The sequence below is a fragment of the Cricetulus griseus genome, chromosome 2 (assembly GCF_003668045.3).
Source record: "Cricetulus griseus strain 17A/GY chromosome 2, alternate assembly CriGri-PICRH-1.0, whole genome shotgun sequence".
NCBI lineage: Eukaryota > Metazoa > Chordata > Mammalia > Rodentia > Cricetidae > Cricetulus > Cricetulus griseus.
This window is the reverse complement of record NC_048595.1, coordinates 413223607-413237161: the sequence shown is the minus strand read 5'-3', so window position 1 is coordinate 413237161 and position 13555 is coordinate 413223607. Positions and strand designations below refer to the sequence as shown.

At 40.6% G+C, this 13555-nt stretch overlaps 1 protein-coding gene across 2 annotated transcripts in view; it reads left to right on the top strand.

The window, feature by feature from the left end:
• Window positions 1-61: 61 nt before the first annotated feature.
• The window catches only part of Trak2 (trafficking kinesin protein 2), a 57348-nt gene continuing 43854 nt past the window's right edge, over window positions 62-13555 (top strand). The window contains exons 1-2 of one of the 2 annotated variants that reach the window (XM_027396976.2): window positions 62-279; window positions 12971-13194. The gene's annotated coding sequence lies outside the window, so the exon portion shown is untranslated. The remainder of the gene's footprint in view (window positions 280-12970; window positions 13195-13555) is intronic. The other variant, XM_027396978.2, reaches the window with a different exon arrangement.

The window sequence follows — 13555 nt, the reverse complement described above, 5'->3', positions numbered from 1 at the left end:
GAAAACTACAGCTCCCAGCGGGCCGCGCGCTACAGTCGCGAAGACTGCTGGGAAAGTGGGTCTCTTAGCTTCCCTCGCTGGGTGGGAGCTGCCATTGACCGGGCGTCGCTGCAGATCCAAGGTCGCCGAGTGATGATGTGAACTCGCCTGCCAGTCCCTGCCACGCCCGGGTGGTTAGCTGCGGCGGCGGCAGCTGCGGCTGCTGCCCTCAGGCTACCGCGGCTTTAGGGGCTTCTTGAGCGAGCGCGGGCGGAGGAGCGAGGACGCCGAGCCATTCCCGTGAGTAACCTCCCGCGCGCGACTCCAACTTGCCCTTGTCAACTTCTCCCGAAGGCAGAGGGAGTCTTCCTGTCCTGGGTCCCTCGGGTCCCCGGAGGTCAGTCCCTGGAGTACCTCCTCCCCGAGATGGGTAAGGGATGTTTCCAAAGTGTAGGTGCAAAACGATGGGAGCTGGGCTCTAGCCTCCGGATTCACCCCATCAGCACCTCTGAAGATTGGCAGCTTCCCATCCTCTGCCAGACAGCATCCATCTGGAGCTCCGTCGTTTTAGGATGAGTGGCTTTAGTGTCTGGACGTTAAACCTTAAGCTCTCGGTGGCCATCTGTGATGTAAACAGGAGGAGAGGAGCTAGAAAGAGCTTTCTGTGTTGGGCTTTTCTTTGCAATTGATTTGGAGTCAGACGCCACATGTCTTTTAAAAGAAAAAAGGGTAGACTTTAGGTTGAAGCCGTAAGAATGGCAGGTGTCCTTTTTGGTGCCAGCACATTTGAGTCCTGAACACTTTAAAAACAAATCACAATTATGGTAGTGAAGTCAGATACCTGCTTATGCACATTTTCCTGCATCAGGAAAGATAGTAGTTTTTCATTGGAAATTCACCTATCGACCACGGAACATAATGAACTGGACTCAGAGTTCTTGCTCTACCTTGGTAAAAAAATAAAAAAGAATTGAAAAAAAAATGTGACCTTCAGATCTTTGCTGTTCTATTGAAAGTCTGAGCTACAGTGATCTCCAAATAGCACATTAATGGTGGTGACATGACACTTGAAAACAAATTGTGAAGGACACTTGGTGATGGGAAGGGCAAAATTAAAAACACTTTATCATCTCAGCAACTATCCAACTTTCTATTTTTAAAATTAAGTAGTATCCAACAAGTCTCAGACATTTAACCCTCACATACATAGATAGCTATGTAGAAGATGGTGCTTTTGATCTTACACATTTTTATTTATGTGATGGAAGAAGGGAAGAACCAACATCTGAATACTTGAAATCTGCCGGACACCGAAGTTCAGGGTTGTATGTACATGGTTCACTTAACCACTTTAACAAGCCAGTTGCTTATAATGTGAGGCTCAAAAGACTTGATGTAACAAGTGGGAATTTAAGTCTAGACCTGCTCTGCTCCAAAGTTATGGATCAGGTATCTTTTACACTAAAGGCTGATGGTTAAAAAGAATTTTTTTGTGTGTTGTTTCCTAGTACTAGTTCCATCATACCTTGGATATGGATAAATCCATAACCCCTACTTTAGTACTCTGAACAAATTGTACACTCTGTCTGCTAGTTTCATCCCTCATAGAACTGCTCATTAAGACACTAAGGGCTCATTCCAAATTCACCTGGATGTACTTATGTTAAAAAAAAGAAAAGAAAAGAAAAGATAGGATTGGGTATGTACCACAAAGGTCTTTTCTGGCTCACAGGTCTTATGGTTCTATGATTATTACTCTCCACTGTGAATGCTTAACATCCATAGTCACAAAGGAGTGTTATTGTACCCTGTGAATGCTTAGCATCCATAGGCAGAGAGACTAGGAAAACTTGCCTGTTTGTACCTCACTGCCCAAAATACTACCTTAAAGCCCACCTAAGGGATGTGAGGTAGTAGCACTGAGGGCACGCTCATTTTCATCTCATCTGCATCTGGTTCTCTTCTTTGTATTCGATTTGCTGTTATTGGTATTTTGTTTTGTTTTGTTTTGTTTTTGAGACACTTTCACTTTGTAAGCCTGGCTGTCCTGGAACTCATAGAGATCTGCCCATCTCTGCCTCATTGATTGCTGAAATTAAAGTTGTGTGCTACCACACACACAACTAACTTTTAAAATTACATTTATTTACTTATTTACTTATTGCTGTGTATGTGTGCCTGGATCATTCATGCATGAATGCAGAAGACAACTTGTATGGTTCAGTTTTCTCTTTCTATCATGTGAGTACCGGATCAAACTCAGGTTGTCAGTGTTGGGGATATGCATGCACCTTTATTTCTCAGCCGCCTTATTGGCCCTGTGCCAGTGTTTTAACCTCATTAAATTATTATATTTAATTGGAAAGAAACCTGAGACATTGAAGTGATAGTTACATTGAGCATCCAATCATATCTGTTGAGACCTGCAGTGTTCTTATAATAGCAATAATAGGAAACATAGAAATAATAAAATGTCCTGCAACCCAACTGAATCTTTTACCTAGTAATCATTATCACAATAGCACCATCAGGGTTTTCATTTTTAACAGATAGACAACTAAAGCAGAAGAATAGTAAACATACCCCAAATCCTTTAATTACCGAATGGTAGAAGTAGCTGTCAAACCAGCCATGATCAAACCTTTTTACTTCAACATCTAAGCACTTAACTGAGTAACAAAGCCATGGCTGAGTCATTTTATTGAAATTCAATTTTTCATTATTACAACTACTTTATTTAGAGTGGAAAGTCAACATTAAGTGATTTTCCTACCTTCATGGGGAAACAATGGAGTCAGAATTTAAACCTACAGATAACTTTTACTTCAAGGTCTGTGTTCTCCCCTCTACTTCTCATCAAGTTTTTATTAAATGTTTTTTATAAGTCGCTGTCCTAGATGATAAGGATAAATCTTCACTGTTAAGGAATGTATCGTGGAGAAGAGAAGGGAGAGTTGTGTTAGTGTATTGAGCAATATGACAGCCGTTGTGTACAGAGACTGGGAACAGATAGAGGGCAGGAGGGGAAGACGTGGGACAGTCTTGGAAAAACAGATGGGAGTTAGCTTGGGCAGAGAGAAGGGGTAGGACCTGTAATGGGCTCAATTATGTCCCTCAGAGTTTTTATGTGATGGCCCTACCTAACTTTCATTGCCCCAGAATGTATCCATGTTTGCATAGGATTTCTGAGGTGATTAAGTTGAAATGAGACCATAAAAGAGAATCTAATGCAATCTGACAGGTATGCTTAGAAGAAGAAAAAAAAATAAGATACACCTGTGTAGCATGTAAAATTACCAAGAAGGCCAAGAAGAGAGGCCTCAGGAGAAACCAAACCCTCCAATACCTTCATTTTGGATTTGCAGCTCCCCAACTAAGAGAAGATAAATTTGTTATTTAACTTGCCCAGTCTGTGGTATTTTGTCCTTGCAGCCCCAGCAAATAACAAACAGGTGTTGGAGGCAAAGGGCATGGTGTACAAAAAATACCTTTGAGATGTGACTGACTGTTTCAGGTTTCTGATGAGCTTTGGGGATGAAGCTGGAGACTGGGCATGGAGGATTAAGACGACTTTGTATGCGATCCAAAGAGGTTTAACCGAAGGGATAAAATGGAGGGTTTTGTAGCAGTGGGAAAATATTACATTTGCTGTTTAGAAAGATATTAGCAAATGGGAGGAAAGCTGAGGTGGGGGGGCACCAGTTCAGGTGGCTGTTTACCATAGGAAATGTAAACTCTCAAAATATAAGGTACACTATTAAAGTCACAGCTGGATGCAGGGAGATGGTTCACTGGATAAAGGCACTGTCACCTGAGTTTGATTCCTGGGACCCACATGATGGAAAGAGAGAAGTGACTCCCATTGTCCTCTGACAGTCACATGTGCACCATAGCATCGACAAGCACAAACATACACCAAACAAATAAATATAGCAAAAATTGTCTTCCAAAGTCACAGCCAATCCCTGGGCCACCTATAAGGTGATTTAGGAAGAATTTGCATATACTCATTTTTACTTAAACTTTGGCTTTATGTTTGATTTTTTTTTTTACTTTGCCTTCATAGTGAAGCTTTACATAACTATCACAAAATATTCAGCAGTTTGCTACCCTAAGAAGTGATTTGTTGTTGTTGTTGTTGTTATCTAGTGGGTGCTTTTATAATTTTATACTCTTGTAAGCCCATCCTCTGGCTGCCTATGAAATAGGTACTGTTAGTCTCCATGCATACATAAATATACAGGAACATAGGTTAAGTAGTTTATTCAAGCACACACAACTAATGAATAGCCAAGTTAAAATTCAGAATTAACTATTCTGTCATTATCTGTGTTCTTAACTTTATACTGTGCTATTGCTGTATACTATTTACTCAAGATCTTTCCCTGTGCCAAGAAGCCGGGAAGAATTGAAATCACTGTATTTGCTGTAAGGAATAGACAATTTATCTGAGGAGATGAGGAATGGCTATAAGAAAAACCTTTCAAATGCTTGTGTAAAAACAAAAAGAGTGACAGGAGGTAATGAGGATTTTGAGTTGAGGCTCCTGGGAAGACTCGATGGGGAAGGCATTTGAGCTGATTAAATTTGGATTTGTAGAATTGAGAGAGCACATCAGGATTCGAAGAAATGCTGTGACCAGTTATAGGGTTGAGGATTTCCTGGTGTTTTTAGAGAGCTAGTTAATGCTGTCCTTTGTTTGGGCTGAGTATACTGCCTGGCTGGTGGAGGAAGCAGGAACCAGCTTGTGGAGGGGCTGGTTATTTTTGTAATGTGTGTGAGCATTTTGCTCACATGCATGTCTGTGCACCATGTGCATGTCTGGTGCCCTTGGAAGTTCGAAAGGGGCATTGGGTCCCTTAGGACTAGAGTTACGGACAATTGTGAGTTGCCATATGGGTACTGAGACTCGACCCTGGATCCTCTGCGAGAACAAAAAGTTTTCAAGAGGACAAGTCACCAGACCCATTTTAAGCCTGAATGAATGAAGCATATGTTGGATGCCATTTTCTTTCACAGCAGGAAGAAAACCTATCTAGTCCCAGGTCACCAGTTAACCTGTTGTTTTCACTGTCTCTCAGATCCCCAAAGCCCATTCCCCATCCTAGGCCTTTACAATAATCCAAGTGTAGTGTGGTTAAATTTCCCTCTTGTCTGTCTGGTCTTTCTTTTCTTGAAATTTATCCTGTATTCTGTCTCCAGCTTGGTTCCTCAGCAATGCCTTTTCCTATGGAATCAAGTTAGGATTTCTTAACTTGAATTAGTCAGGTGTAAATCTCCACTTTGCTGATAATCCCTCCCAGTCATGTTAGTAGCTAATATATTTTAGGATCTCTGTTTTTACCCCTTTTTCTGTCGGATTCAGTTTTTCTTGTTGTTTGTTTACTTTGTCTTTTAGCAGTGATTCTCAACCTGTGAGTCTTGGCCCCTTTGGCAAACCTCTATCTCCAAAAATATTTACATTACGATTCAAAATAGTATTGAAATTAAAGTTATGAAGCAGCAACAAGATAATTTTATGGCTGGGGTCATCACAACATGAGGAACTGTATTAAAGGGTCTTAGCATTAGGAAGGTTGAGAACCACTGTCTTATTCTCAGCCAACTCTTTCATACTTAAGAAACCCACTAAAAACCTGAGTATAAAGACAGACATTTTAGCTAGAAATGACCTCCCTCCTCTGATACCTCTCTATACGATAGAGACATGGTAATGCCCATTAAATATAAATTATCTTGTTTTCTTTGATTTCTTAGGTCATTACATTTGAGATCTAATCTAGACCACAAGATCATTAGCCCTTCCCTTGTTAGAGCTCAGATTTCTTACTCTTTAATTTCCTTTTTGTAGAGACTGTTGTATACTATGGTGTATCTATCTTTTAGTGTATCTATTTTTAATACTTAAGTTTAGTTCAAGAAGCATTTATTGGAAGTTGTTGATTAGTTTTTGTTTGTTTTTCCCCTCCCATTTTTTTGAGGCAAGGTTTCTCTGGGTAGCCCTATCTGTCCTGGAACTATCTCTGTAGACCAGGTTAGCCTCAGACTCACAGAGATCCACCTGCCTCTGCCTCCCAAGTGCTGGGATTAAAAGTATGTGCACCACCACTGCCCAGCTTTACTAGTTCTTAATAGAATTATTTTTTGAAATTATTTTATAATTAACCTTTTAATATGTAACATGCCAACTTCATTCCTAGCCTTACTGCTGACACACAGAACCTTGAGGATGTCTTGTTAATCACCCAGAATTGCAGGTTATTCATGCTAGAAATGGAACATACAGAGTCTTCAGTGTTACAGAAGTACAACTAGTTCATTTTGTAAATATCACTGAGGTCTTTGAAGCTTATCTGTATTTATCTGCTAATGTTTGCCAGATGTTGAGTTTTTTTTGTATAGAAAACTTTTTGAAGACTCGGATAAAATGGAATAAACTGTTTTTTAAGTCATAATTTAAGAGTTGATTAATTATGCAAGTCTGTGGGGAAAGAATTTGCTCAGCAATTGTGTTACTAGTTCACCCCAACCTGCAGATGTGGCAGGTACTTGCAGGAGGCACAAAACTCTGATTATTTATAACAAGGCCTCTGATAGTTTATTTCGCCAAGTTATTGAATTGTTTGGGCTCCTCCCATTGAATTCCCATTCTGATCAGCCAGGACAAACAAAGGAAGATAACACCTTTCTTCCCAAGAGGACTTTGAAGTAAATGTAAAATATATGTGGAAGTAATAGGCCAGACACAAAGGGATAAAGTGTCCAGGTGGGTGACTTCTAGACTGGGGTTGGCAGTAGTTAATATAAAAACAGGAAGGAAGTGTGTTCATACATTTACCAGTTACAGAGGCTAAGACAGGAGAAAGTGTGGTAAGGAGGCGAAAGGAAACAAGATGTGTTTCTGTGGACATGTCAGTGTGAAGAAAGTGGGAGAAAAGTAGCCAGGGCCCACTATGGAGCTTTTGTTATTAAATTTCTAAGTTAGTAACTAAGCAATGAGTTTCATTATGACATTTTCATGCATGTGTACATATATATATATAATATATATATATATATATATATATATATATATATCGGTGTGTATGTGCATACACACATGACTAAACCTGTATGTGCCTACACATATGACTAAAACCTGTTCCTTTTGTTCCCCTGGCAGTGGTTTCCCTTCTGCTTTCATGCCACATATATTCCATTGCCCTCCTGCCCTCCTGAGATTTCTCCCTCTCCTCTCATAGACACAACTCACTAACACATAAATTTAAATCTAGGTTCTGCACATGAGAGAAAACACACAATGTTTATCTTTATGAGATGGCTTATTAATCTAATGACCTCCATTTTCTTCCAGATGTCATGATTTCATTCTTGATGGCTCTTTAATTCCTTTGTATTTGAGTTCAGTCTTTTCTTTATCCATCTATCTGCTGATGGATACTTAATTTGGTTCTGTTTCTTAGCTGTTATGAGTAGTGCAGCAATAAACATGGATGTCCAAGTATCTCTGTGATGTTGGTTTAGTCCTTTGAGTGTATACTCAAGAGCTGTATAACCCCTAACAGCACAAGGAAATAACCCCACAAATTATCATCGGGATTACATGAAATTAAAAGGCTTCTGCATAATAAGGGAAACATCACAAAGAGAAGAGACAGGGTATAGGATGAAGAAAATCTTTGTCAGTTACAGATCTGATGGTGATTAACATCAAGAATATATAAAGAACTCCAAAATTAAACTCCAAAACCCCTGTAGGATAAATACTGTGTTAATGAGCCAAATAGACAGCTCTCAAAAGAAATAAAAATGGCCAAAAATATTTGAAGTATTTCAGTGCCCTTAGCCACCAGGGAATGTAAACTAAAACTACACTAAGATTCCATCTCACCCCAGTCAGAATGACTGTCATCAAGAAAAAAAAAAAAGAAAACACTTTAATTAAAAAAAAAAAAGTTTGGTTTTAAAACCATGATTCTTGCTGCCTTGTAAAAAAAAAAAAAAAAAAAAAAAAAAAAAAAAAAAAAAGGAAGGGAAGCAGGAGATCATGCCTGGAGTCCTGAGAGGATTCTTGAAGGCTAAGAGGTGATGCCGATGGCTTGAAATGGGATGGAGGAAGAAGGCATGGGAGAATAGTGGGTAGATTTGAGTGGTAGTAGACTTTGAGGGGTTGCTAATGGATTAAATGTGGTGTGGTGAGGAAGGAAGAACCAACGAACTCTAATCAGGGTGGAGGAAACTTATTCTCTTAAGTAGAACTCAGGAAAAGTACTGCAGAGCCTGATTGAGTGTCATTAGCACTGAAGAGGTGTCTTAACTGTGGTGATGACAACTGACATACGTGGCAAATAGAAAAAGAAAAAAGGAAATAGCAACAAGAACAAAAAATACTACAGCCAAACCCCACAAGTACCAAATACAAGGGTCTGAAGGAGTTGAGGTAATGGCATTAGTCACTTTTCTGTTGCTGTGGCCATGTGACCAAAACAACCTAAGAAAGAATTTCTTTTGGCTTAGAGTTCCAGAGAGACAGAGTCCTTTGCTGGGGGTGGGGGGGGAGCAGCAGAGATGTGGGGTGAAGGTGCAAGGGAAGGATAGAGGAAGAGAAGAAAAAAAACCGGAAGTGGAATGAAGCTATAAAACCTCAAAGACCACCTCTTCCTAGTGACATATTTCCTCTAAAGGTTCCAAAGCCTCCCAAACAGCACCACAACCTGGGGATCAAGGCTTCAAATACGAGTCTGTGGGGAACATTTTTCACCCAGACCACCAAGGTAATTGAGTGGGAAGTCTGAGAATAAGCCTGGGAGGATGTAAACCACAAGAAGGCCAAGGAAGGGCTCAGTGCTGAACTAGAAATGATGCCGTGGCTAAGGAGGTGTGATTCTGTTGGTTACCAGAGGGACTCATGAAAGCGAGAGCTGTTTCTGGAGCGATCTGGTTGTGCCAGAATGGAGGGAGGAATGAGAGATGAGGGACCAAAACTGAGAATAAACAAATGCTCTCTAAGAAGCCTCAGTGAGCCTCCTGAGAGGGCAGTAGCTGGTGGAGAATTTCAAAGCCCTGAGGAAGGGAGGTGGTTTATACTCTTTTGTGGTTTTAATAATAGAAGATTTTGACTGAGCATGACAATCACAAGTTGGAAGCTAGCCTGAACTACATATGAAGCTCCAGGCCAACTTGAGCTACAAAGTGAGACCCTGACTACAAAAGTCCTAAAGAAGATTTTGAGCATCTTGATGATTCAAGGAAGATGGTAAAGTTAGTAGGCAGAGGTAACCCGTGGACCAGGGTTCAGAGAAGGCAGGAGTGGGTGGCTAAGTGACTTACATGATTTGTAATGATGTATGTACATACATAGCAGAAAAACTGAAGAGTAGCTTTTTACTTTGTTGTTTAAGACAAGTTTGCTATTCAGCTCGGGCTGCCATCAGTTTTTGGGGTCCTCCTGCATTAACCTTCCATGAGGGATTTTAGGAATCCATGACCACTCCCTGCTCCAGTTCCTCCTTTCAGAGGTTATTGCTTTTCACCCCAGTCAAATGTGCATGTGAGCAGAAGGAAGCTATGGGACCTAGACCTTTATTGTTGTGGAAAATGAAGGAGCTGCTGAGAATAATGGGGCAGGACGAGGAAGAGGTGATGTGCAGTAGTCCCCAAAGAGAAGGGACACTGAAGCCTGTGATGTGATGCCACGCTTGGTGACTGAGTTTGCAGGAACCTCATGCCGTGTGGTTTTGTGACGCTTCTGGAGAATTTAATTGTTTTATATTTAAAATGTAGTCAATTTCAAAACTAGACTGTTCAAAGATTCATCTCTCATTTTAAGTGAATGGTGTTTGGGGTCGCAGCTCCAAAGCTCTGCTCTCATGTCATGTACAGGGCTGTGGAGTTGGTTATTCAGGCCAGTGCTATAAATCAAAACAATGGGAAGCTTGTCAGTTAAGAAAGAGCTCACTGTCTGGAAGAAGAGGGGAGGAGCCTAGAAACCAGCAAAGAAGTGTCTGAGAGATGGGATTGCTCTTCCTAAAGCATAGATTTAACAACTGGTGGGGGGAGGGGGGCAGAGCTTATTATCCTAAGTTACTGAATTTGATTTTGCTTTCTCTTTTAGTCACAGAATTAAAAGGCTACAAGTGAGGCTTATACTAGCAGCTGTGAGTTTTTTAAGCTGATTATTTCTTGATGTGGGACTTTTTGAAATGCTTTATCAGCTGCACGTGCATAGTAGCAACAAGCCAAAATCAGCCTTTTATTTTCTTTTCATTTACTACATAAAAGTGGGTACTGTTATTGCTATAAAAATGATAGGTCATTCAACACCAACCCCTTCTATGTGACATTGGAGCTTTTAACGTGTCTGACTGTGCAGCCCAGGCTCTGGTCTCATCTTCCCAGACTCAGATTATAGGTCTGTACCACTGTGCCCATTTTACATAGTTTTTCCTAAAGCCAGTGCAGTGTTTCTTTAGAATGTTCGATCTGTTTATGATAGAACAAATAAAGCTTGCCTGACGATCAGAGTGTAAAGCTAGTGGTACTAGTTAGCCACAGAGGCCAGGCAGTGGTGGTACACACCTTTAATCCCAGTACTTGAGGGACTGAGGCAGATGGATCTCTGTGAGTTCAAGGCCACCCTGGTCTACACAAAATTGATCCCATCTAAAAGAGAAAAACAGAGTACTCACAAAGGAGATCCCAGCACTTGGAGTGACACACCTTTAATCCCAGCACTAAGGAGGTGGAGACAGGAGACAGGTGGAAAGGGTAATACAGAGCAGGAAGAGACAGGAGTCCATGCAGTCTGAGGAGCATGGCAGTCTAGGCATTCAGTCTGAGGGTTCCTAGAGACAGGATAGCTCATTTGGTCTGAGGATTCGGTAGAGATAAGTCTCTCTAGTTGCTGGCTCCTTTACTACTCTGATCTTTCAGCATATACCCCAATATCTGAGTTTTTAGTTTTCATGCTACATCGATCTTCGCTTAAGTTTGCTTCATAAGACAATTCATTTCATTGGTATTGGCTTGAAATTTCATCAGTAATCAACAGTAGTGAGTGATCAATTAAATCAGTAATCAATCAAGTTTGTTAAATTCTTCTGTAGCTTACTTAGTTGTTTTGTTTTTATTTTTGAGACAAGATCTCTCTATGTAGTTAGTCTTGACTGTCCTAGACTCACTGTGCAGACTAGGCTGGCTTTGAACTCACAGACAGCTACTTGTCACTGCCTCCAGACCTGTGCCACCACATTGGGCTGGCTTGCTTACTTTCAATCATTAATCCGGTAGGCTTGTACTGCCATCTCTTTATGTGCCAGTTGCCGTTAGGTTTGGGTCATGCAAATAAGATACCTCAAAGAACTCTGAGTGCCTTGAGGGAAAGACAACAAATGAGCTCATTGTCTTCTGGGATAATTTAGTCTACAGACTAGGAGTCTGTAAATACTAAAATCACAATGAGCAAAGTTAAACTTTCTTTCCATGTTTGTAATGCACTCCTGGTCTCTATATTGATTAACAGGAAAGCTCTTAGGAAGGAAGAAAGGAGGACCTCCAGTCTCCTTGGGAGGCAGTAAAGAAAGAGCAGAGTGTTCATAGCCAGCCTAGGAGAAAGAACGCCAGGTGAGAAAAGCACTTGGCAACAGTACCAAAGGAAGAAAAGAACGCCAACTAAATCCCTAGTGCTGGAAGGGTAAGAAACAGGCACTTGAGAAAGTGCCAGGTGTAGGAAAGAGGTCCTAAGGTTGGGTCTCAGACACCTGTGGTTCTCTGATAACCTGGTTATCTGATTTCTCATCCCAACATCAGGCTCGAAAGGGCAGGGCATGCTGGCACCTCACAAGGAATGAAAAAACAAGATTAGAAGTGAATTTTTTTAATCTAAAATAAATAAATAAGTGTATAAAAAATCAATTTGGACGTTTAGTGTAGAAAGAAGTCTTTGAAAGCTGCCCTGGAGGACTTCACATCATTATGTATGCACACATTGCATATATAATAATTGCTGTTTACGGTCAGCAAAGGCCATTTTCCCCTCCCTTAGTCATTTTGTTTGGCTTTTCCTTACTATTATGTCTTAACTTTAAATTGAAATTATCTTATCATCTATGCTTTTATTATTATTACCATCATCATCATCATCATTGGTGAGAGTAGGGGGAGCATGTGTGGAGGTCAGAGAGCAACTTGCAGGAATTTTTTCTCCTTCTTCCATGTGGATTCTATGGATCAAACTCAAGTTGTCAGGCTTGACATCAAGCACCTTTACCCACTAGGCCATCTCTCTGGCCCCAGATAACTCTTTAATTCCTCTCTCTCTCTCTCTCTCTCTCTCTCTCTCTCTCTCTCTGTCTGTGTGTGTGTGTGAGAGAGAGGGGGGAGAACAAACTGGATTTGTTTGCTTTTTCTTCTTTTTTTGTTGCTTTTTCTTTTTATTCAGGAATCTTTTTTACGTTTTTTAAAAGTGGGGAAATTGTTTTACAGTTCTCTGAAGCCCTTTCAAATGACATATGCTTCTTGTCCTTCTTACCCCCACTCCTCCAGTCACTTATCAGACCTCAGAGGTTAGAGATACCAAATGTAGAAAAATAGGCTTGACTGATTCTTGACTCTTACTACTTCAGCGTGGTACACAACTGTTAAGCCTTGGCATCCTTGTATATAAAATGGTGACAGTAATATTCACGTCATGGGGTTACTGTGAAGATGAAAGGGGGTTGTGGGTACAAAGCTTTGAAGTCAGTCTACACTAGGCATTGTATTAGGAAAGCCAATTTGAAACAGAAATGTGAATATAGTTTTTCACTGAAACTCAGGAAGTTCTTACACCACTATTATGAATTATTTCCCCTAGAACTGATCTTAGAAAACTTGTGATTGTGATTTCCTTTGGCATATTCTTTAGGAAAGTCTCTAATTTAACTAGAATCTTTGAGGTTATGTCTTCAGTGTCAAGGGCTAGTGTTGCTCAGAAGTCTTTCCCTTTCTCCAGCTATACAGGTCTGGATATTACAGTCGCCTCAGTGTGCTCGCTTCCAAGTCTGAAGAAGTGTCACAATAACCAGAATGATGGGCAAGCTTTCGAAACCAATTACATATCTGTTCCCCATACTCAGCATATGCTCTTTATAGGAATATCTGCCTGAGAACCCAGATTGCCACCAGTGTAAAGACTGAGCACATTGAAGCCATAGGAATAGGAAGCAAAGAGAATGGGTAAGCAAAAAGTTGATTATAGCAAACTATTATTGAAGGGGAAGGTGTGAACTAAGATAGTAGCAATGGGATTGGAGAGTAAGTTCATGGGAACTGGAGACTAGGTGGAAAACAGAGAAGAGGGGAACATGACTGTTTTGGGCTCTGTGGCATGGATGAGCTTGAGATATGTGGATGATTCTGGAACTACATATTCTTATAAAGTGAAGCAGCTAATTGACTAAAATAGAAATAATAAAGCAGGGATCATGAGAGATTGGAGAAAAGTTGAGTTTAGAATGTGGAGGTTTTATGGTACCCATATATACTGATAATGACATTTCGAATTTAAAGTTAGGAAATGCCAGTTTGAACTAAAGAT